Source organism: Microtus pennsylvanicus, chromosome 3 (genome assembly GCF_037038515.1).
Source record: "Microtus pennsylvanicus isolate mMicPen1 chromosome 3, mMicPen1.hap1, whole genome shotgun sequence".
Lineage (NCBI taxonomy): Eukaryota > Metazoa > Chordata > Mammalia > Rodentia > Cricetidae > Microtus > Microtus pennsylvanicus.
Window position 1 is genome coordinate 9,420,877 of NC_134581.1, and position 26,169 is coordinate 9,447,045.

At 47.4% G+C, this 26,169-nt stretch overlaps 1 protein-coding gene across 2 annotated transcripts in view; it reads right to left on the reverse strand.

Moving 5' to 3' along the window:
* Osbpl10 (oxysterol binding protein like 10) overlaps positions 1-26,169 on the reverse strand; it is a 237,531-nt gene that overhangs the window by 168,085 nt on the left and 43,277 nt on the right. The window lies entirely within an intron of this gene.

Consider the following 26,169-nt stretch of genomic DNA (forward strand, 5'->3'; position numbering starts at 1 on the left):
TGAGCTGATGACAAGGGACCAGAAACCATGCCAGGAAGGAGGGAAGTGGGGAGGAGTGGGTTTGAACACAAGGGACTATAGCATCCAACAGAGAAGTAGACAGGAGAAATAAAGAGGGGAGCCAGAAAAAGGCAGAGAGCCTGTGAGAAGGGTGTGCCCCACTTTCACTGCGAGGAGCAGGAATGTTGGCATGCTGACACAGTTAAGAACCGCCAGGAGGTAACTTGACCGCTGAAGCCAGGTGTGGCAGAGGCAGGCCTACTACCCACTAAGCATCCACTTTTTCTTCTCTCTCCAACTAACAGAACATAAAGCTGCTGCCACGGTGCTCGCCCAAGCACAGGGGCCCTGGTAGCCATGGAATGAGTCTCTGGAAGCATGAGTCAAGAACAATCCTTCCTCCTTCAGCTGTCTCTGTCATCTACTCAGAGTGACACAGAATTAACAGCGCTGCATGAAGTCAACGGGTCCTTCCTCCCGGGCCAATGGGGACAGCTTTACATATTTTTCAGATTTATTTTATACCACATGTATGAGTGCTTTGCATACATGTCATACGCCATGTGCATCCCTGTGCTCACAGAGGTCAGAATAGAGCGTCAGATCCCCAGAAGTGTCATTACAGGTGGTTGTAAGCTACCACGTGAGTGCTGGAAACTAAACCTGGGTCCTTTGCGAGAGCAGCAAGCGCCCTGAATTACCCATCCAATTCTCCAGCCTGGGAATGTCTTTAACACAAAGAATTATAATGCTCACTTCTTCCCCCAACAACTGGGTACCCGCACTTGCCCAGTGTTGAACTGGTGACTCTGTTTCTGCTCTCAAAACCTGACAGAAACAGTGTCTGAAAGATTACAGAGTGGTCCGCAGTGAGCTGAAGCACCCACTGTACAGAAACTACCAACATCTGTGGGAAATATGGTATGGAACCAAACCTGTGGTTCCTCTGAGGGAGGGGAATGGTACGTGATAGCTCTGGTCCTTGCTTCAGCACAGAGATTGATAAGTCACTGACTGATAATTGACAATCAGCACACTGACTGATAATAAACCACATGACTGCCAAATCCATGTGCCCAGCACTGGAAATGATGGCAGTGCACCCACCGCTTCCTACATGTGAAAGTCATAATAAGGCCATATTAATTTTAAGAAACTCAGGCTAATGACCAAATGACAGCTGTATGACCAATCACTCACCAATCAGAAAGCATCCAAACCCCATCATCCTCTTAGAAACCCAGACAACTGCCATCATACTGAAAATCCCTTATAGAAGAAAAGACTATTGTCACATGGGTTTTCAGATGTCTTGAAAAACAAGGACTCCCAAAAGACTGTGTGGATCAGAAGTCGGCATCAATCAAATGTCTTCCTCAAACGATCTCACCACAGGTTTGGAGACAAGGTCACTCACTGAGCCTGGGGCTCCCTGATGGGCTAGGCTGGTTGGCAAGTAAGCCCCTTCCAGCACCAGGGTGCCTGGCTTTTCACGTGAGTGGCAGGGTTGTTGTTTCTTTAGCTGGTGTATCGAGAGCTGAGGCATCATGCCAGTGCCAGACTGTGGAAAACAGCAAGTGCAGAGAAAAATAAAAACAGCCAGTAATTCTTGCCTCGCCTTATGATGTAGAAGGTAGGTACCATGACCACCCGTTTGGCAACATGAAGAAACCCAGGCACAGAGAGGCTGACTAACTCCCTCGTTTTAGAGCTAAGCCAGAGCAGGTGTGATCTGTGGGCAGGAGGTGAAGCTCAGTGCAGCTTGCCTAGCATGGGCGATACCCTGTGCTCAATCCCCACCACCAGCAAAAACACACAAGGACGAAGCAGATGTAGCCAAGTACCCAGGCTGCCCTCCCCGTCCTTACACCACACTGCTTTCTTCAGAGAGAAAAGTCAGGGGAACTTCCACCTTAGGACACAGCGCTTCAACTTCAAAAGCAAGTTTTTAATTTTGATTTTATATATTTGGATGTTTTGCCTGCATGCAAGCCTGGGTACCACATGCATGCAGTGTCCACAGAAGCCAGAAGGGGGCATCAGATCCCTGGACCTGGCAGATGATTAGAAGGCTCCATGTGGGTGCTGGGAACTGAACAGGAGTCCTCTGGAAGAGCAGCCAGCACTGAGCCATCTCTCCACAAGCCCAATTATTTTTAAGATTTTGTGTGTGTGTGTGTGTGTGTGTGTGTGTGTGTGTGTGTGTGTGTGTGTGTGTGTATGCATGTGCGTGTGCATGTGTGTTAGTTAATGTGTGGATATGTGCATGACTGCAGCTGCCTGTGGAGAAGAGGCATCAGATGCCCTGGAGCTGGGGTTACAGGTGGCTCTGAGCTCCCTGAAATGGGTGCTGAAAAAGTGAGCTGGGGTCGTCTGCAAGGATAGTATGAATTCTTAGCCAATTAGGCCATCTCTACACACACACACACGGGGGGGGGGGATTTTTAATGCAGGGAGGTGAAAAGGAGGAAACACTGACCAAGAAATAGATCAAACATACAGACATGAATTCAAAGGCAGAGAGGGTCCTGCTGGATCCTGTGACCCAAGGGTACTCAAGAATCTCAAGAATCCCTAGCTGCCAGCATCAGCTTAGAAGGAAAGGGGAGGGGCAGAAGGGGAAAACACAAACTAATGAGGGAAGAATGCTTCCGGGAGCTGCAGGGGGTCACCAACTTCGCTGGACCTAGAACCACCTAGAAGACACTTCCGGGTGCAGCTATGAAGGCGTTTCCAGGGAGGTTTAACAGAGATGGGAAGCATGCTGCTGACTGTAGAGCTGTCTCGCGCTCCTGCTCGAATGCCTCTGCCATCATGGTGGACAGCACCCTCAATCTGTAAGCCAAGATAAGCCTTCCTCAAGTTGTTTTTGGGGGTATTTTGTCACCCAGTACTCATGGCACCCTCCTTTCCTCTCTCAGCCTCTCCCGTCGCTCCCTCTTGAGGGTTCCTCACACCCAGTGTTCCTTTATTGCTGTTTCTGCTGCCCAGCTAGACCCACACCTCCCAGGCTGGCAGGGAACCAAAGCACTCAGCAGAAGTCTAATAGCCACCCAGTCAGCAGTCTCAGGCCGGCAGGGCAGGCCAGGCCAAGCAGGCAATTAGTCCCAGGCACTAATGCACCAAGAAGTCAGTGTGATCTATGGGCAATCAGACTGGGCTACCTCAGAAGGCTCTAGAACAAATACAGTTTCCAACTGAAATCCCCTGGCTGGCTGGCTGGCTGGCTGGCTGGCTGGCTGGCTGGCTGGCTGGCTGATTGGCTGGCTTCACCTGGCATCTAATTAAACGAACCTGGAAGAACAAACGAGAAATTACCACGTACTAGATTGAAATCTCCATGTCCCTACAGCACAAATGGGGGCATGGCGTGGCCTGTGGGGCGCACACGGAGTCACATAGCAGTTGCTTGGGTCTTCCCAGGACAACTGAGGACACACAATGCACTCTCCAAGGAACACATAATCCCAAAGAGAGGACGGATGGCCTCTTGGACCAGAATTCCCACCAGCTGAACTCAAAGGCCACTGTATGGAAGCCATTCCCAGCTAAGTCTGAACTTGTCACAGTCTATACCTAGAGAAACAGCTGTGTTTATAACCCCTGAACTCGGAAGAAAGGTGCAGCATCCCCTGTTTCCTGGGATTCGGGGATGGGGCAGCAGTGTGTTGAGGGGTAGAACTCTCAGTTTTGAGGTTTATTGTAATACATATTTCTTAAACCAGAGAATTGCTATAAATATTAAAAGATATTAGGAGTGGTTTGGCACAAAGGGAGCTGGGATGGAAAGCCCATCAGTAAAGCTGAATTAATTGGGGAAGATACAGCCATGGGCAGTCATGATAGGACCCTGAGCGCGGAGAACAGGACTTCAGGTCCAAAGCAGAACTATATGAATAGAGTGATCGTGGATAGCAGGGCTGGGGTCCTGCGGAGGGGCGGGTACAGACCTTTCGGTCCCCTTCAGCTCCAAAGGACAAAAAATTCCTTGTTCTTAGAGCTTCCTAGAGAGGAAGAAGGGCTTCATACCAGGCAAGCCAGTCTATGTACCAGAGTCACCGGGCAGGAAGGCGAGGGTAGAGGATAGAATTCAAAGAGCAAGCTGCTCCAGGGATTGGGGGCGTGGCTAGTGCGGGCTCCAGGTTGGGGGCGTGGCTAGTGCGGGCTCCAGGTTGGGGGCTTGCTGATCCACACCATCCAGAAGCAGGGGGGAGGAGTGGGCTGAGTTCTGAAAGAGAATGGTCTCTAACCTAACATCAGACTCACACACCAAACAAAGACACAAGCAACAAAGGCACTGGTGATGAATCTATCCCCGCACGGGAGCTTCAAGGACACGAGCTAGGTCAGTGTTTGAAAAATGCTTAGAAGCCTCGGCACTCAGCAAGCACAATGCATCACCCACCAAAACATAAACTAAGGAAACCCTAACAATTGTGGTAGCTGGCCTATTTATGCAGGGGCACAGGCTGTAATGACGCTCTGTAGATACAAGCTGCGACTCCTGTTTCTCAAGACACACACAGTGAGTGACATCAGGCTTATCCATGTGTCAGGGAGCACGTGGTGTTCCATAATGGGAGCCATTTTCGTGGCATTAGTGATGATCCTTCCATGTAGCAGAGACTGAAGCACACAGAGAGATTAGCAAATATCACCACATTGCAAGCCCTTTGATAACTTCCAAATCTGGTTTGGAGGTTGCATCACTCCATCTCTGGAGAAAATATCTAAGGCTTCTTAGCAAGAGAGACGGGAAAAGGCTCTCGTCGAAGCCTGTCAATTGAATAACCCCTGACTAGCCGAATCACCGCAAGCAAAGGGAAATTCCACAGAAAGACAAGGCTAAGGGGGTGGGCATGGCGACGCTCATCTGTTTCTCCAGCACTGAGACAGGAGGAGGAGGAGTTGAAGGCCAGGATCTGGAGAGAGGGCTCATGGTATGGGAGGTCCTTCTGTCTGTGTGTTGCTTTTCTTGGTTAATGAATAAAGGAATTGCAGAACTTAGGTAGGTGCAGAGAACTGAACTGAATGCTGGGAGAAAGAAGGGCGGAGTCAGGGAGATGCCATGGATCCGGTGCAGGAGATAGATGTGCTTTGCTGGTAAGCCACTGTCACATGGCAGTATACAGATGAATAAAAACGGGTTAGCTAATGGGTCAAGCAGTGTTTTAATGAATATGGTTTGTGTGATTATTTCGGTTCTGGGCAGCCAGGACAAATAAGCGGCCTTCTTGTTACAGGCTTGAGATCAGTTTCACCCCTGAAGACCTGAGATCCACACCTAGAACTTAGGTTCAAAAGAAACAAACAGGCACAAGGTGGCATTTGTGTTCTCAGTGTTGGGGAGGCAGAGGTAAGAGGATTCCTGGGGCTCTCTGGCCAATCAGTCACCTAGAGAAGTCAGTGAGCCCAGGTCAACAAGAGACCCTGACTCAAACAAAGCAAGGTGGCAGTTCCTAAATAATGACACCCTAAATTGTCCTCTGAACTCTACACATGTATGCACAGACAGACACACAGACAGAAAGTCAATCTCTCCCCCACCTCATCCCCTCTCACACACAAAGAGTTTGAGACCAGGGAGACTCCCATCTCAAGAGAGAGAGAGAGAGAGAGAGAGAGAGAGAGAGAGAGAGAGAGAGAGAGAGAGAGAGAGAAAGGGAAGGGAAGGGAAGGGAAGGAAGGAGAGAGAGAGAGAAGAGATAAAAAAGAGAAAAAGGTGTCTGTCACAAGGGGTGCACACCCCTAATCTCAACACTTGGGAGGTAGCAGTCCAATCAGGATTTCAAAGTCATCCTTGACTACCTAGACAGTTCAAGGCCAGATGTGAGACCCTGTCTCAAAAAGAAAGGGAGAAGAGAGGGAGAAAGAAGAGAAGAGGGGAGGGGGTGGATCCGTGTTCCTTGCAGGTCTACAGACACACATTCACATAACAAAATTTTGAGTGTGTCCCCATGACCAAGCTTACTAATCCTGCCTGTTTGATGGAATAGCTTTAGGCAGTGACCTCCTTGGGGCTTCAGACCATACACACAGCAGCTAGGGCAGCAACCACAGCAGGTGGACATCCTTCAGGGAGCTCCACGGGTCATCTGCCACTTCGGCTTGCCAGGCGAGAGCAAACCAATGCCCGACTTCACCAAAAGAGCCACACGGCTGATCCCTTTTCACTCCCGACTTCACCCCAGGGCCACCTCTTGAATGAGTTCTTTATAAAATATGTATAACTCAGTTCTAGGCAGCATTCACCTGCCTCCGTAGCTCTCCCACCAGCAAGCTGCAGCTGAAGACTGCTATTAGTACAGCTCTTCATACCGCCAGTGATGCTACGAACGTCTCCACTAACTGCACTGGGAGTCCTCGGGGAATTCCCTCAATGGAGCGTCCCTCTGGGCTTAGTTCAGTGCTGTGCCTAAGAGGGTTAATTCGTGTTCCCTTGTGTTCCCAGTAAACAAAACTGTCTCCTCATAATTGTCTCACTTCCATTGTCACCATCATGCAAAAGGCAAAGCTGGGGGACAAGGAGACGGCGCAGTGAGTAAGCACCTGCCACGCAAGCACGAGGGCCAGGACTCAGATTCCACTCAAGTGCTGCGCACGCGTGGCAGCCTGTCATCACAGCCCTTGGGAGATGGAGTCAGAGCATTCCAGAGCCAGCTAACTATTGACACTCAGCCAAAGCTGCGAGCTGTGGGCTCAGGTGAGAGACTGCCTCAACAGATGAGGTGGAGAACAGCCAAAGATAAGCAACGGGAACCTCTGATCCTCTCTTTCACACACATACACATACTACACATGTCAGCATGAGTACCCACATATGTGTAAATACTCAGACACATAGGGGCCAATAGCAGTTAAAGACACTATTGTTCTCCCATGGACTGGGATTTGATTCCTAAGTAGTCACATGAGAAAGAGAGACACAAAGACACATTCCTGCCCTCGCGGAAATGGTGCTCCATTGAGGGATGGGAAACTACAGAGATATAAGGAGTACATTCAGCATCAATCAGCACTTCATTGTGTGTGCACACGTGTGGATGTGTGCAGAGGTCCGAGGTCAAAGGTGAGTGTCCTCCTTAATTGTGACAGGACTTATTTTTTAGAAACGGTCTCTCACTGAACCTACTGCTTGCCAATTCTGCTAGCCTGCCTGGCCATGGAGCTCTAGGAATCATCCCGTGTTCACTTCCCAGAGCTGAACTCACACCTGACTTTTGTGTGGTTGCCGAGGATGGAACTCTGGTCCTCAAGTTTCCATGGCAAGTGCTTCATCAACAGAGCTTTCACCCTACCCACACAATAAGTTCCCTAGAAAACCAGATGCAGAGAGCGACAGTACCCTGCTGTGTACAAGATCCAACCTAGTCTATCTGTCATGGAGACCTGTTAGTCCGAGCAACAAACAGAAGAACAAGGGCCAGAAGTGCCAGCTAGACAAAACGACCATGCTCTGGATCATAACTAACAATTTTGGGGAGGTAGTAGGCACAGCAGGTTGACAGGACAGAAGAAAGCTGGTGTGCCCCAAATGGTGCAGGCAGAACGGACACACTGTCCTAGTACCAGGCAGAATGGAAGAGCCTGGTGGGTGTAGGAAGCACTAGAATTTGATATTAGGTACCAGGAGACGTCCCTGAGGGACTCAGGGCAAAGACATGAAACAAGGTACAATTCTATAGCGATGCCCCCTTCCACGGATAAAGCAGGTAGCCACTCAGAATCTACTGCAACAGCCCAGGAGGAGAGTGGAGCTGGGATGTAGCTCAGCAGGCTGGTGCCTGCCTAATGGGCACAGGCTATGGATTTGATCCCCAGCGCATCACATAAACCAGGAACGGTGGAGCAGGCCTGTGATGGTTGAGGCTCCTAAGTGCAGGCCTTGGGAGCCTCAGACATCCAAGGTCACCTTTGGTACATGATGAGTTCAAGACCCTGTCTCAAAACGTAAAAATAAGATAATTAAGATGGGACTAGAACATGGAGGGGGGTGGCGGGGATTTGTTTTCACCAAGTCCAGCTACAAGAGTCACCTCTTCCCCTTGCACGCTGACAATTTATGCCTCTGACAGACGATCTAGGGGCCGGGTGCCCAGCCAGGGACAATGGTGTGGGTGTTTTTGCTGAATAACAGCCCCCTGACGTCCACTCCTCTTCACAAACTGGACAGGAACATACACCCTTGACTTACGTTCCCTCTCACTTCCTGATGTTGGCTTGTCTTTGGGCATTCTGAGATCAATTCCTCTGCTGTATCATTCCGCTTCCCTTGGTCAGGATATTTTTAAGTACCTGGGGGGATATTGATCTCCTATAGATGGTGGAGCGCTTCTTGCGGTGAGAGATACAGGGAGATCAGCACCTCCCCTGGGGACACGGAAACTGGGTGATTACTAGCCACCAGGAAACTGCTTGTACAGCAGGAGCGCCTGGTCAAGGCCCTCTAATGACATCAACTTGAGGTCACAGGAGAGACAGTTCATTGAACCAAAGAGAAGTACCCTAAAATATAGACCTGTTAAGTTGGGAACATAGTGCAGTCAGCAAAATGTTTGCCACACAGACCTGGGTGTTAGCCCTAAAACCCATGTAAAATAAACAAATTAATTAAAATGAAATGAAAACTAAAGCCATCTACGGTGATGCACACTTGTAATCCCAGCACTAGGGGAAGAGGAGATAGGAGGGGCCTTGGGGCTCTCTGGCAATCCAGCCTCGACAAATGACAAGTTCCAGGTCAAAGTGAGAGATGAGGAGGAAAACCCAGTCATTCTCTGGCCCCCACACACAAACACAGAGTGAATACACAGAGATTGGCAGATAGTGGGGCTAGAGAGATGGCTCCATGGAGCACTAGTTGCTCTTGGAGAGGACCAAGATTCAGTTCCCAGCACCCACATGGTGCCTCTCAACCATCTGTAACAACTCCACCTCCAAGGGATCCAGCGCCCTCTTCTGGCCTCCACTGGCACCGCATATACATGTGCAAGCACAGACCTACAACCAAACCAGCCACACACACAAAATAAACCATCCCAAGCATCTGTAGCAACTCCACCTCCGAGGGATCCAGCACCCTCTTCTGGCCTCCACTGGCACTGCATACACATAGCACAAGCAAACCTACAGGCAGTCACACACACAAAATAAAAATTGATAAACCTTTTCAAAATGTTTTTAAGAATTTTTAAACATTCAGCTAGAATTCCTCAGGGTTTATAACTGACTGCTCGTTCCACAAACCCACCCACAGGTTAATGAACAAAGCAAACCCTAGACTGCCGGCTGGGCTTTCTGGTGGTCTCTTGGGGCAGTGTTTCTAGAACATCTATTAAAGCAATCGGTGATTTCCTCTCTGGATCCAATCCTTTCTCCTCCAAAATAAATGTATCAGCATCCAGCCGGAAGACCAGCTCCGCCTGGTTTCGGGGCCTTCTGCCCCTTGCTTCATGGGTGTTTTGGAGGGACCTGGTCCTGGAGAAAGGAACTAGCAGGATGGAAGTGGAAGATGCCATTAACTGACTGACTCTCTGCTGACAAACGCCATCAGCAATAGCTCAAGGCTAGAAGAGAGGGAGGGGACGTCTCACTAAATTGCCTGCTCTCTGCTAATTATTTCATTAGCGAAAAAAATTTTGAATTAACAGTTCTACAGTGATCGGTGATTTTGCTGAGCCACTCTGGCAACCAGACCATTTCATTCCCCTCTCTTGGATCAAATGAGTGCATGGCGACTTACATAAACCATCATACTGACTTCTCTTCCCAAAGCCACTCTCCACGTCCCGGCTGCAACAAACGCCACTTGGCCTTCAGCAACATCACAGCCTTCTGCCCTTGAACTGCCCTCCCTCCAAGGAGACAGACGGGGAGAAGGCGCGGTGGATAAGGGGCTACTGCACAAGTGTGAGGAACCCAGTTCAGGTCCCCACCAAGTACTGAACCCCCACTCCTAATCCTATGCAAAAACAGAAGGAATAGCTGTGACTCCCTCCAGGCAAATGCTTATATCTCCCAAAGCCCCACAGCAGGCCCACGTTACCCTCCTAGGAACCACAGCCTGGATTGGAGGGCCCTTGACTTAGTCAGGTACCGTGGTGTAGGGTTAAGCCAGCCCATTTAGGGGGCGGGTTTGCCTCGGGCGAATGCATACGAATAAATCGGGGCGCGCGGGAGGCCGCTCGCCCCTTTCTTTCCTACCTCCTGTGCTACGCGGGAACCTCGGTTCTGTAAGTTTTATTTAATCATTAAATTTGTATATATTCTTTAATATTTGCCTGCGTTTATTCACGCCGATACATTTGGCGCCCAACGTGGGGCTTTGCGGAGACCGGCCCCAAATCGGAGTCTCTTGGGGCCACTGCCCCCAGCGGTGGTCTCCCTGGGCGCGCAGACTGTACCCTTTCAGCTGGTCCAACTATGGCTGGGGACACAGCTGAGATTCTGAGTGACTCAATCTTTCCTGGTGCCTGCTAAAAAGTCAAACGGGATGGGAGTATCAGCACTCCCAGGCCCCGCCCTGCCTGACAGTGGCACAAGCGCTTCTGTAACAGCGTGATCAGTCTCTGTTCCCCTCCCACCGACTCCGACCGCTCGGGGGTCACGTAACTAGTTAGCATGCCAGAGTCTCGTTCATTATCAGAATTAACCAGACAAATCACTCCACCAACTAAGAACGGCCATGGGACATCTTTCAGTGGTTGGTTTAGGGTTGAGGGGATGAGGAGATATTGTATGGAATTAGGGGTATATTCAAAAAAGGGGGGGATTAACTGGTTTGATGGGATGATTGGTATTTGTGACTTACTGTTTTTAGAAAATTATATTGGTACTGTTTCTTGTATATTGATATATTGAATATTGAATGTGAGTGTTCCTACCTCTATTTTTGTATAAGAGTATGCTTATATTGTATGGATACATCTATCATATCACAATGTACATTTCTACCTCTGATACTATTTATGTAATAACATTGTTTACATTTGATATGTAATGGCATTGTTTACAGGTGAAGATCATTGTCTTCATATTTTGCACAGTTGTTTATTCTCTTAGTTTTCAAATTAGATAGGTATTGAGAATTATATGTTTGTCATATTTATTTTTAGGTTAATCAGGTCTTTTAAATACATAGAGATTATATTTAGTATAGATAGTATAATCGTCAGCCTCTTTGAAGAGCTGTAGAAAATGGCCTTTAATCTAACCTAGAATTCTGTGCCAAAGAGACACAATTACTCCTGGCAACACCACTCTACTCCTGAGAGAATGTTGAGCACCAAAGACACTCCACTGGGAGCTTGTCTTCTTGGCAGAACTGGCCTTTGGGTTAAGAAAAGCCCATACCTCAACTACTGACTAAGATATGAAACAGGATTGTCTTATCTTGCCAAGACAGGGTAGGATAATTCTAAGAAAGTTCCTTGCACTTGATAATGGTATGTCAGTTATGTTAGGCCTTAGCCAAAGTTGGTTGACTCAACATTGCAAACGAGACTTTGGGTGATTGCCCAGGTAGTCAGTTGTCTCTGTCATTTGTTGCACATTTTGGATATCTCTCATTTGTTAAGTAATATTTATTCCCTTCTCAGATCTTTGATGGAGTGGAAGATTATTTAATTGTAGTTACTCTCTACATTATTTAGACTCATTGAGATAGAATGTCTAGAAAAACTTTTGTTCTCAATATTGTTTGTTATATTTATCATTTGTTATTATTGTTTATAGTTATATTTGGTTTAGTTCTGTCTTATTTAGACAAAAGGGGGAGATGTAGGGTTAAGCCAGCCCATTTAGGGGGCGGGTTTGCCTCGGGCAAATGCATACAAGGCGCCGCTTGCCCCTTTCTTTCCTACCTTCTGTGCTACGCGGGAACCTCGGTTCTGTAAGTTTTATTTAACCATTAAATTTGTATATATTCTTTAATATTTGCCTGCGTTTATTCACGCCGATACATCGTGGGAGCTACAGACTCCAGAATGAGATCTCTTAGGCAGGAAGCATCAGCTAAGGGTCACATGATGGCTGTTATTCTGAGTCTTTTCATCACGGTGGCTTAAGTCTTGTAATGGACCAAGCCAGGGGCCTTTAGAATGTAAGACAGTCCCACATTCTCCAACATGGCTGCCCATGCTTCAGATGCTCCCTGAGGATGAGCCTTAAACACAGCCTGGAGTGCTCAGGGGTCTGCAGGCCCTAGCACAGGGGTTTGCCAACTGTTTTGTGAACAAGGCCAAAGAGTATTTTTAGACTCTGTGGGCCCTAGGGCAGCTGTAGTGACTATATCGACTGGCGTAATAAAAACATGGGCGTGATTGTGTTCCAGTAAAATTCCACTGGAAGAGGCAAAGGCCAGATAATGTCAAGGCTTCCTTGACAACACCCAGGGGAAGGCGCTCAAGCCTCCCTCACTTTTCTTCCAGAGAGGCTGTAGGCTTCTGTGGACTCTGCAGAGTGTCTGTGGAGTGGCAAGGCCCAGTATTCCCAACATTGCCACCATGGTCTTCTTGTCTTACCCATCTAACTCTGCCTCGTCTGTGAAGAGTGACCTTGATTCAGGAAGACAGGCAGGAGCTAGAGAGTTAGACCCCCACTGGGGAACCTCCCCTCATCCTCCCTGAAAACCAACACTGTTTAAAAACAGCAAGGTCAGAGCTGGGGATGTGGTTCAGCTGGGAGAATACAGGTCTACCGTGCACAGAGCTGGGTTCAATCCCCAGGAGAGCATATAAACCAAGGTGGTGGAGCACACTACAATCTCCGCACTTGGGGTATAGGAACAAGAGGGTCAGAAGTTCAAGGCCATCCTAAATACATAGGTGAGTTCAAGAGAAGACTGGGCTATGAAAGAGCCTGTGTCTAAAAAGAAAGGATAGACCTGACCCGCAATAGTTGTCCTCTGACCTTCACAAGACAATCTATCAGCAAATGGAAAACAAAATTCAAGTAGACAAAATGATAAATTTTGTCATGTATATTTTGTCACAATAGATCAATAGATTCTATATAAAAATAAGGTAAAATGCTGATAGCTGTGGATGGGGGAGGGGTATGCATAACTGCTTATTGAGAAATTACAAACTGAAGAAACTAGCAATTATTTCCTAAAGTCTTAGGATGCACCGGGAAGTTAAGAAATCACACCCACCCTCCAAACCCTCTCTCTTCCAAAATAAAAAATCCAAGTTCATCTCACGCATTTTCTTTATTGAAGCCCATAAATATTTCACACACATTCTCCTCTCCATGGAGAAGCTCGTGGGCCAGTGGGCCCAGAGGACGAAGTGCAGCAGCAGAAATAGCGAGGGAGACTCAGCATCAACAAGGTAGAAGCAAGAACTAAGCCCCCAGAGCTGTCCTCTGGCCTCCTCGAGCAATCTGTAACATATGTTCTTGCACTTACATACATATACACACATACCAATCAGTCAGTAAACATAGATGCTGTATTTCTGTTATATACATATAACAGCATGCTTGACACGTGACACAATCTAACTGGAATCCCACAAATGCCTTATGGCCCTGACATGTATTAGGAAAGCATTTTCAGTCCATGCTGGGTAGATGGGGAACCACAGTGCAGGAGTTCACACAGGCCTCTGTGAACTGAGGCTGCCAACAGAGCTACCACCTGAGTACAAGTTTTATGAACTTAAATAAAACAGTTCAGCCCTCTTTGCACGCACACTAACGGGGAACTCTGACACGGGGAGGTGGGGGATGATAAACAGCTCCAACACAATGCGCAAACACGACACACTGAAATGTACTACTTGCTCCCGACAACTCACACGCAAACCAACGACCAAACGGCAGGCCACAGTTCTAAGCCAGACTTTGCCCTATCTCTAAGCCACCCAAACTTAGCTCTTCTCCTTGGAAATCGAAGCACTGAGCAGAACCTGTGACCACAATTTCTTTCTTGCTGTTTGCTTTCGTTTGGTCTTTTGTTGTTATTTGGGTTGTTTGGGTTTTCTGTGGTTGTTTGGGTTTTCTGTGGTTGTTGTTGTTGCTGTTGTTTTGCTTTGTTTGAAGTTCTTTTATAGTGTATTTTGACCTCCAACTTTTTACATAGCCAGGGTATGTAAAACGCCTGATCCTTCTGCCTTCACCACCACGCCTGGCTTTCCTCTTGCTTTTTTTGTTTTTGTTTTTGTTGTTTTTAGGAATCTTAAGCCAAGCTCAGACGTCTCCTCCCCAGCCCAAAGTTCTCAAAGTACACTCTCAAGTGTCCAAGAGTAAACAGGTACCATCACGGGGCCAGCGAAGTGGCTCTGTGAGTAAATATGGCTGCCGCCAAGCCTGACAACCCGAGTTCAATTCTGGGACCCACACATGCTGGAAGGAGAGAAAAAAAGTTGTCGTCTAACCTATAAACACAGTCCAGCACTCATACACATATCACACATGCACATACATGCATAAGGAATAAAATAGAACTGTGATAAATATTTTTATAATGAATGCCATCAGCGGCAAAGTTTGAGAAAAGCAATCAAAATGAATGACATCTGGCCGAGCATCAGTGTCTCTGCCACGTGACTTGTTCAGTCTGTAAAGTACTGTGCTCATCACACAGGTCCCAAAGACGCAGCAGCAGGCAGTGTTTCCTGTTTGGGGCAATGTATCTCACAGGCGTCGTAGTTCAGGGAACTCACTGTGGGAACTGTCACAGAAACAGAAAATGTGTTGTCATCTCACTGACCCTAATCTCACTTTCATTTATGGGTCTAGGGTTAGCAGGTGCGTGCGGAGGCCAGAAGAGGGCATCAGCCCTCCTACAAGGGAGTTGTAAGCAGTCAGACATGGGTGCTGGGAACGTGTGCCCTCTGCAAGGACAGCAAGGACTCTTAACTGCTGAGTATCTTTCCAGCCTCCCATTAGAACACCAGTGACCTGCTAAATCGCAATGGGGAGAAGAAAACATGAACCCCTTACCCTTATTTGCCACCTCCTAGAGTTGTTCCTACACCACACCCCCAGCTCAACCCCCTGGCAAGTAGCCAGGAACCACTGACCCACCCCCACCCATCAATCTCTTCCAGAGACCCCGTCTACTTTTTCTTGACATTTTTTTCTAATTCTATCCCCTAAAGCCAGAGCATATCAACATCCAACATTCATTCTACACAGAAAGCCTATATTCTAGAATATTTCAAGTTAGTTCAGCTGACTGGGCTGTAGCTCACAGGTCAAGTGTTTCACTAGCATGGCCGAGGCCTGGTTTGATTGTCAGCACCATGTAAACCAGGTGTGGTGGTGTACTCCTCTAAACCCAGCACCACAGAGGGGGAAACAGGCATTTCAGAAGGTCAAGGTCATCCACTCCGTAAGCAAGTCTGAGGCAGTCTGGGCTACAAGAGACTCCTGTCTTAATGGAGGGGAAAAGGTATTTTTATATAGTTTCTTCACATCCATATATGTTCTTAATTCAAAAATAGCAAAAGGGCCATGGCTCAAAGACAGAGTGCTTGCTTAGCATGTACAGGACTCTGGGCTCCATCCCCAACATTCCTGGGTATCCAGAGTGCATGTGTGTGTGCATGCATGCATGCATGTCTGCCTGCTCGAGAGAATGTGCATATGTGCATGCATGCGTGCATGCGTGCGTGCGTGCATATGTGTAAAATACAGTAACAGTGCCTCTGTATATGTGTGTGTGTAAAATACAACAGTATATTTGCACGTGTATGTGTGTAAAATATAGCAAGAGTGCGCGCGCACGCGCGCGCGCGCGTGTGTGTGTGTGTGTGTGTGTGTGTGTGTGTGTAATATAAAAACCCCTTCTGGTTGGTTTTCCTGAGTCTGTTAGGGCAGCTGTAATGGCCAGCCCATCACCTTGAAAACAGAGAGGCATCAGGTGTAATAAGAGATCTCCGAGGGATAGGACGCCTTTGTCCTCGGGCAGAGTAGAAATGAGCCATCTTACACCTTTAACCAGACATCAAACCTCCTCAACTTAAGTCACAGCCTTTGTCCACTCCAAAATGACCATGTTCTGCCATCCAGGGCTCATTGGAGAGAATGCCAATCGGAGCAACAAGAACGCCCCTCCCCCCAGTGTTCTCAACAACTGACAGAGAGACTTTCACAATCACCTTTAGCCCAACATGAAAGCTCCATAAACCCGCGCTTAATCACTTCTCAGGCACCTGCTAATCTCCCTGCCTTTTTCCAATTAACAAAACTGAAACCAGCAGGTTTCGTGTTTCTGCAAAAAGGCCAATTGTGTTCAGTCCGCCTCGTGACTCCTTCCTAAAACCAATCACTGATTTCTTCCTCCCCTTTCGGAATTATTCTGTCCAATAATCTTTATAAAAACAAGGCTCTACTCCCTAAGAAAGTCGTAATCCAGGGCTGACAAAATGGCTCAGTGAGTAAAGGCGATTGCTGCCAAGCCTGATGACTTGTTTGATTTCCAGAACCCGCACAGTGAAAGGAGAGAACCAACTCTTGCAAGTCCCTGCCCCCTGCCAAGTATTACATACTTATTAATGTACTTATACCCACACACGCACACACAAGCACGTGGATGCACACGCATCAATAGAAAATAAATAATTCATAAAATAAATGTACATGCGAGGGACTAGGGGTGAATGAGGCTCAATAGTAGAGCATTGCCTGCCGTGTTTGAGGCTCTGGGCTCCAACTGCATCACCAGGAGAGGAGAGTTGTCCTTGGCTTTAATATTTCAACTTCCAAAGGATTTATTCTCAACTGAAGATGTAGCTCAGTTGGTAGAGCACGTGCCTAGCAGCATGCATGAAGCCCCAAGTTCAATCCCCAGCACCGCACCAACCCAGGGGTGATGGTGTCCGCTTGCAATCCCAAGCACTGGGCAAGTGTAGGCAAGACGATCACAAGTTCTGGATTTCCCTCCGCTATGTGCCAGCCTTGGTTGTATATGATGCTATCTTTAAAGGAAAATTCTACTTAACACCATGTTTAAAAAAAGAAAAGAAAAGAAAAAAATAGAAGGAAGAAGCATTGGCAACCTTTCCAAAGGCGTTTCTTCTAAGTTATGTAAGGGCTTCTCCTCTCCTCTTGAGCACATGGATAACGTGGCTCTGGGAATGGTGGCCACAGGACACTGGGAACAAGAGAGGACAAACTACAGGCTCAGTTGTGCCAGGTGTACCCCCCAGACCAGAGTCTCGAGACAGGCGGGGCAACCACGGTGTCCTGGTTTGCCTCTATGTTACTGTGATTGACAGTGACAAAAAGCAACTCGGGAAGAAAAGGGCTTGTTTGGCTTATAGGTTACAGTCCTCAGATGAAGCTGAGACAGGAGCATGGAGACAGGAGCTGAAGGAGAGGCCATGGAAGAATGCAGTTTGCTGGCTCGCTCCTCGTGACTTGGTCAGCTTGCTTTCTTACACAAGCAGGACCACCTGCTTAGAGCTGGCACCTCCCACATCAATCAGTAACCAAGAAAATGCCCTACAAACTTGCCCACTAGCCAATCTGATGGAGGCATTTTCTCAACTGTGGTTCCCTTTCCCCAGGTGACACACTAGTCCTAACAGGATTGGTGGTCACTCCATCTGTGACGTCAACAGGAAGCCTGCATCCTGAATGTTTAAGGTAGCCCTAAGAAGTTAAGAAGTGGTGGGGAAACTCCAGCGCTCGCTCTCTCTCTCTCTCTCTCTCTCTCTCTCTCTCTCTCTCTCTCTCGTGTGTGTGTGTGTGTATGTGTGTGTGTGCATCTGTATGTGTGTGCTGCAGGCATGTGCATGTGTGCTGTGTATGCACACATGACCATGCGGGGACATATGTCTACATGTACCCTTGCAGAGCCCAGAGGACATGTGGTACCTGCTGTATCACAGTCTGCCTTATTCCCTTGAGTCAGGTTCTCCAGCAAACCTGGAGCGAGGCTGGCATCTAGCAGGGCCCAGGGATGCTCTCCACAGGCGCGCACAGCTTTTCACATACATGCTGAAATTCTAATGTGCTGTGGAGCAATTTTTTGTATGCTGTGAAGATGTGTTGTTCCCATTGGTTTAATAAAGAACTAACTGGCCAATAGCTAAGAAGGAAGAGGTTAGGTGGGAGAACCAGACAGAGAGAGAGAGATGCTGGGAAGAAGGGCAGAGATGCCAGAGAGATGAAAAGGGAACAGGACTTGTAGAAAATGAGGTAAGAAGCCATGAGCCATGTAACAGCATATAAATTAAGTTGTAAGAGCTAGTTAGTAACAAGCCTGAGCTATCGGCCAAGCATTTATAATTAGTAAGTCTCTGTGTGGTTATTTGGGAGCTGTCTGGCAGGACAGGAACTTCTGCCAACACTCATGCTTGTGCCACGAAGCCCTCCTACCCACTGAGCCATCTCTCCAGCCTGCTTTTGATCTTTTGAGATGTTATTAACATCTGAGAAACTCTGTGGTACTGAGGGGTACAGCTGACACATGGGATGTCAAAAGCTGTGGAGACGCAAATCATGACTTCAAAGCCTTTAGGTGTTTCAGCAAAATGGATGCTTTAAATACATGACTAGAGGTTGAATATCAAAGAAGTACAATTAAGTTTATGAATAGTGTACCAGCCTTCCATAGAACTTCAATTTGTTATATTTAGAAACTAAATGATGTAACTCAATGAGTGGGAAGACCATTTTTGAGATGAAAATTATTAGTATGTAAATGAAATCATTTCCACAATTGAACTCAAGGTTTCAGAAATAACTAAGCTGTCAAATGTAGGACTTGGATAAACTGTAGTAATTGAAAGGGGACAATTGTGTCTTTTCTAAGCAGAAAAGCTATATTTAATTATTTTTAAAACACTGTCAAAATCCCCATAACCTTTATGCTATTATTTTACATCTCCTTTTGACTTTTAGAAAACAGTAGCGAAAGCCAAGTGAGGTGGTGCGTTCCTGCAATTCCAGCAATTCCGGCACTCAGGCTAAGCTGAGAGGATCAAGTTCAAGGCCAGCCTAGGCTACGTGGTGGGGCTCTTGTCTCAAAAGGAAAATCCCCTGAGATGAAATAAGCCTTAGTAAAGACATGCACAGCCAGCAAAAATGCTGTGCAGGCATAAGAACCTGAGTTTGATCCCCAAATCCATATAATTGGTCAGAAGTGACAGTGAACCTTTGTAATCACTGGGGAGGCAGAGATGAGTAGAGATCCCTTTGGCTTCATAGCCAACCACCCTGTGTGGACTTGACAGGTTCCAGGGCCTATAAGATGGCTCAGGCAGTACAAGGTGCTTGCTGCCAAATCTGATGATTTGTTTGATCTTCAGGATTTATGTGCTGGAAGGAGAGAACCAGCTTCCACAAGTTGCTCTCACAAACTGTTGGGATACTCTCAAGTATAGGCATATACACACAGACACATTTGGGGGTGGGGGGGCAGGGAGAAAAGAGAGAGAGAGAAGAAAGAAAACCTAACTTTTAAAAACAAAAATGAAATTCAAGGTCCATGAAAGATCCTGTCTCAAAAATGGAGGTGGAAGGTGTTCTGAGGAGCGGCACCCAGTTGACCTCTGAATGCCACACCCTTACACACGCATGTGTATGTGCACACATACACAAAAATACACAAGAGTTGAGGTCTGGCTTACACACGCATGTGTATGTGCACACATACACAAAAATACACAAGAGTTGAGGTCTGGCTTAGTCAGCAGAATGATCACCTAATCTATACAAGCCCTGGGTTCCTTCCCCAGCACCTCATAAACCAGGGTCAGAAATTCAAAGTCATCCTAAGGTCATGCTGAGCTAGGCTCATGGCCGCCTGGGACACCAGAAGATGTTCGGGGGTGTTTTCTATCCACAGCACTAGGAGTGGAAGTCATCGGGGTAAGAAAGGGGTGAACGAGAAGCTGGAGAGACGGCTCAGATGTTAAGAGACCTGGGTTTGATTCCCAGCACCCACATGGTAGCTAACTGTTGCTCACAACACTCTACACCTCCAGTTCCAGGAAATCCAGTGCCCTCTTCTGGCCTCCACAGGCACCGGGCATGCACGTGGTGCATGTGCACATGCATGCAGGCAAAACACCCATGCACAGCAAATAAAAACAGGAATTATAAAAGACATAAATGAAACAGGAAGAAGGCCATCACTGGATCACTGACCAGACAGAACCCCACACAGCTCCTAATGCCACATGACTAATGAGCAAGGCTGAGGCAGCCAACCCCTTCCGCATCACTCAGAAACTGCGAGAGAGATTCACACATGTCCAGACGTCCAACTGAAAGCATCCAATACCAAAGTCAGACTAAGGCTAGTCTCCTGTGGACAAGACAAAAGGAGCAGCCTCTCCATGGCCACACTTGGCTTCTGGTCTACAGGGTGAATTCGAACAGAACTTCACAGCGTGAGACACCAGGAGCCCACCTCAGTCACACCCATGTCCAGCATACACTAAGTCCCAAAAGATAATACCATTTCCAAATCTGAGATTTTGTTCAGACCATACATGGTACCCAGCTCTGACAAGATCTCCTCTCTCGTGGTCTGAATCTTGGTGACCTCGAGTACATCCAACACTGTTTGCTGATACAGCACCCTCCTCTCCCTCTTCCCTCTCCCTCCTTCACCCCTCCCCATTGCCCAAGCTAGCTTCAGACTCACCACTTAGCGAGGATAACCTTGAACATCTGATCCCTCTGCCTCTCCCGCCCGGAGCTGGGATGACAGGCTTGAACGTCACACCTGGTTCATGTGGTGCTGGGGATCAAAGCCAGGGCTTCTCTGTGCTTGTGGGACAAGCACTCTGCCAGCCGAGCTTCATCTGCACCCTTCAACTCCATTTCCAAGAAAGAATCTGGTTAACTGCCCTGTCCAATCAAATCACCGAGGAAGCAAACACATTACGTCCAAGAAGGCGGTTCACTGGGGAGGGCCTCAGCCCCCAAAATGGTTTGCTGAGTAAATACCATCATCCTGAGCTAAGGAAAGCCAAGAAAGACTGGTGACCACGAGGAACCTACCTAGCCAGGATACTCAGAAAACCTGCAACAGATGCCGTTTTTACTCAAAGACAATGGCACCAGTATTACAGATGGCAGCCCACTTGGGTACCCCCTGTTATACACTGAAGCAATCACAACCTCCTCGCTTGTTCCGAAGGGGGATGCGGCATCCTGGGCCTCACAAGTGAGACTGCAAGCACTAAGCAGCCAGGTGTCTCCCCAGGTTATGGAAGCGATTCAGCCACAGCTGGTGACACACACCTATAATCCCAGCGCCCAGGAGGGCGAGGCAGGAGGATAGCAAATTAGAGTCCTGCCTGGTCTATACAATGAGTTCTGGAGGCAGCCAAAGCTATATAGTGAGACTGCATCTTGGGGGTGGGCGGAGAATGATATTAGGAACTTGAAATACAGAAGATGGAAAAATTGTAAGTACAGGCAGAATAAAAAGATGAGGGGCTAGCAATGGTGCAAGGGGATGGGGGCACAAAGGGCTTGAGGGTGATGAAGCTGTTCTGTATAAAATTATAGTGGTGGTATGCATTTGTTAAAAGCTAAAGAAGGGCTTGACTCAATGATTGCCACATGGTATCTATGATTTTAAAAAGAAAACCGTGTAAGAGGTTGGAGGATCCTGGGGGTCGGGGGATCTAGACTATGCCGAGGGAATTTAGCGGTATTAAGAATGTATGAAGCAAACTCACAACCTCATGGATGGGAGTTGGTCGAGATGCTGACCTGAGGGTCTTTGGAAGTAAGCAGAGCTTTAAAGCTGAGAGCCAAAAGAAGCAACGGGGTTCACTGTGCCCTGTCTGATAAAGACATTTCCCACGGGGTACATGATACCACTGTGTGTACTGGGACTTAGCAATTAAGGAAACAGATGGTAGACAGTGAAGCCAAGTTTCTCACTCTTCACAGACTAGCAAGAGGACAGCCTAGGCTGGTTCCTGCAGTAATAGAAGTTAGCAGAAGTCAGGAACTTAAACTAATGAATTACACTTATGTTAAGCTTGATATACAGTGGCTATCCATAGAAACAGATGTGTGTATACATGTGTGTATGCTCCTATTTCTTTCCCTCTGTCTCATGCGAAGAGACATCTCCATCATAACAAGGGCCAAGTGCCCAGATCCTGGTTTCTGATCCCATTCTCCAGAAAGGAAAATAGAGTTCCTGGAAGAGACTGTTCCAACTCTAAGATCGGGGCAGAAAGCATAGGAAGTAAGACTGGAGTATTCTGTAGGGCCAAGAAGGAAGGATGTTTTCAAAACCAAGCAAAATACATTGTTTCCAGTAGTGTATCCAGGTAAGGAAGGGGCCAAAGACAAAGAACTTCTAAGGCAACAAAATGGGAAGATCTTCAGCATCAAAATGAAGTTCCAATGGACAGAACTCAAAACCTAAATGTGGTAGGACCCCCACCACCACCATCGCTGATTTCTCTTCTCAAAATTTTAATAATCTGCAGTTGGCTGTAGTCAAAAATCATCAATTGGAAAATTCCAGAAATAAGTCAAAATAGGTTCTCAATTATGCATCACTCTGAGTGTGTGATAAAATCTCACCCTGTGCAGCTCTGTGCACCCCAGAGGTAAAGCATCCTTTTGTCTGGGACACCCACCCTGTATGTGCTACCCACCTGGACCCTGTCCAGCAACCATTTTGGTCAGACAAACTATCACAGTATCACAGGGCTAGCATGTAGGGTTCAGTACCCTCCTTGGTTTCGGGTACCAGCTGGGAAGCCTGGAACATACACACACACCTTAGAGGAATAAGGGTTCCTGGACCCACATCACCACACTGATAGGAACAAGAGATAATAAGTAGAAACAAGCTCACACTCAGAAGTGACAGACAAATTATGCCACCACTCTGCCCTCAGGCCAGAGGAACACAGCTCAGCACTGAGGTGTAAGATGAGCAGGCTGCCCTCCAAGGAGCATTAAAGGGCAGTAGCAAAGGAGAGTGGCTTTGCCACGGGGAAACCTCAACTACATTCCAGGCAAGTGACTAAGCCTGCCAATCGGGCAGCTGAAGCAAAAGATTGCCACATGGTGAGAGCCAGCAGCCCAGCTTGCTTCTCTTTTGTAATAAAACACTGACCAAAGCCAGCGTAGGGGTGGAAAGGGTTTACTTGGCCACCAAGTTGCAATCCATCATCAAGGGAAGCCAGAGAATGAAGCAGAGGACACGGAGGAGCGCTTCTTAGCGGCTTGCTTTTCCTGGCTGCCTCAACTACTCTTATACAGCCTAGACCCACTTTCCCAGGGCTGGGCCCTCCTGCATCCGTCAGCAATCAAGAAAACGCCCCCACCAACATGCCCACGGGCCGATCTGATGGAGGCAATTCCTCTGCTGAGGTTTCCTTCTCAAGTTGACAACCAAGACTAGGTACATAATGAGTCCCAGGCCAGCCTAGGCGATGGAACAAACAAACACGTGTGTGTGTGTGTGTGTGTGTGTGTGTGTGTGTGTGTGTGTGTGTGTGTGTTTGGGGGGACCACCTCTAGTGATGGTGGTCAGTGACCAATCATGTGCCAATTACATGATGTAATGGAAATGGCGCCTCACTTCCATCCTCTCTCTCTCTCTCTCTCTCTCTCTCTCTCTCTCTCTCTCTCTCTCTGGGAGTGTTAGTGTTGTCAACTCGACAGACTCTAGACCTCACCTGGGAGGTTTGTCTATGGGGCTCACCTCAACTAGGTTTACCTGAGTGAAAAGACCCATCTTAATTGTGGGTAGGACCAGTCCCTGGGCTGAAGACCCAAAACTGTCTAAATTGGAGAAAGCCAGCTGAGTGTGAGCATGCATTCGTGGCTCTCAGCCTCCCAACTGTGACTACGGTGACCTGGCTGCCTTGACTTCCCCATCGTGACTGTACTCCAGGACTGTGAGGCACAATGAACCCTTTCTTCCTTCAGCTGCCTTTTATCTTATCAGAGCAACAGGAAAAGAAACTAAGACATGGCTCATCGTAATCATCCAATCACGAGAAGAAGAAAAAAACCCACATCAAGTTCCAGTAAGGGACGTCCTCCAACGTATCTAACGGGACCGTATTGCCGCTGGAAAATCTGGGAAAGAAGCCAGAGTGGAAGAGAGAATGTGGCAACTGACAGGGTCCTGGATGGGTCCGGAAAGGAAAAGGACATAGGTCAACTATACAGTTTAGTTAATAGTGAGCTATCGTCAACATTTCTTCATTAATTATAACTAATTTTCAGACTAATATAAGATGTTAATAATAAAGAAATAGGAGGGAGATGAGAAATCTCTATACTACCCGCTCAGTGTTTCTGTTACATTGTTAGATACATTGTTAGATACTCTTACATTGTTAGATAGATAGATAGATAGATAGATAGATAGATAGATAGATAGATGATAGATAGATAGATAGATAGATAGATAGATAGATAGATAGATAGATAGATTAAGGTTCATTTGTTTTTTGTCGTTGTTTTCGGTTTGGTTTGGTTTGGTTTTTTTGAGACAGGGTTTCTCTGTAGCTTTGGAGCCTGTCCTCAAACTCACTCTGTAGACCAGGCTGGCGCCTTGGATCCCCTCAGATTGGAGTCATTGAGTCGCCATGTGGTTGCTGGGAGTCAAACCTAGAAGAGCAGCAAAAGCTCTTAACGACTTTGCCATGTCTCACCACATTTTGTTTGGTTAGTTTTTATTTTCCTAAGTAGAAGCAAGAAGTCAGCCAAGCGTGGAGGGCTGTCAGTCTCCAGGGTAAGTGACAAGGACCCAGCACCCCATGTGACTTCTGTCTTCTGTGGTAGACCTCATCTCAATAGCACACACTCCTCAGCTCTAAGACGTAACTACTGGCACTGAACAAAGAACATACTAGAACACAAAACCAAAGTTATTTTTAAGTGTTACTAAGAATTCCCAGAGACACTGCAGAGGGCTGGTTGTGAGGGGGCCATGGGTAATAAAGCTCCTTTGGGGGGCCCTAAAAGAGCAACAGCAAGAGGCTAAGGTGAAAGAGTCGCCTCAGAAACAGTTTACAAAGAACGAGGGACAAGGTCCAGGACCATAAAAGACTAAAGAGCATTCCTCGCTTATCTGAGTGGTTTCCTAGGGCAACCGACCTCCTCTCATCAAAGAGTCTCCAACAGCAAGCAGGCTCTACAGAGAGCTCAACTGTCTAGAAGGTGAGAGGGTTAGGAGCCATGCCCCTACCTCGGGTTAATCAGCCTTGTCTTGAGAAGTCCAGCCTACACACATGTAGGCACCCTGAGTACCACTCTGAAACAAATACAGCAAATACCCACAGCCCCTGGGGAAAGACCAGGAAGGGGCCACTAAAAAGCCTACCTCTCTTTCCCCCTGCATTTGTAAAAGTTAAAGACATTCATATAAAATAAGGCTTTAAGAGCTGGGGTCATAGCTCGGCTGGTAGAGTGTTTGCCTAACCCAGACAAAGTCCTGGGTTCCATTCCCAGTACCATATGAACCGGGCATTGTGGCAGACACCTGAAATCCCAGCACTTGGGAGGTAGAGGTAGGAGGATCATAAGTGCAAGGTCATTTTCAGCTACATGTCAAATCGGGAGCCAGCCTGGATCTCATGAGATCCTTTATCAAAATAATAATATTGATATAATAAGATAAATGATAATAATAATGATATAATATGATAAAATTGTGTCTGTGTTGGGGATTGAATCCATGGTTGTCTGAATAGCGGGAAGGGGAGCTACCGCTAAACTACATCCTCATCCCACAATCATATCTTAAGGAGGAGCAATAGCACAGGCCTGTAGCCCCAACTCTTCAGAGGCGTATGTGGAATGACTGGACAGGAAAGGCCATCCTGGGCTGGGCAGTAAGTTGGTGTCCAGCCTGGACAACTTAACAAACCCTGTCCAAATTTTTTTAAAATCTGGAAAGAGAGCATTTGTCCTAGGTTCAGTCACCGGCTCGACAAAAATAAATAATAAACAATCATGAAATACCTTTGTGACTTTGACAGTGGAACAAAGGGGGGGAAAAGCTGCCAGACATGGCTGCCCGGCTGCTCTCACAGGTAGACAGCACTGCCACCCACCACCCACAACCCAGGGCAGGAAGCGCCTGGCAAGCGTAGGCAGCTCCTCCGTGCGAGCTACGAGAGAGTTCCAGGGAGTCATGCCAGCCCGCCTGGCACACAGAAAGGCTTCAGCCCGCTTGGAAAAAGTCTTTAGACAACACATCTCTGCTGCAAG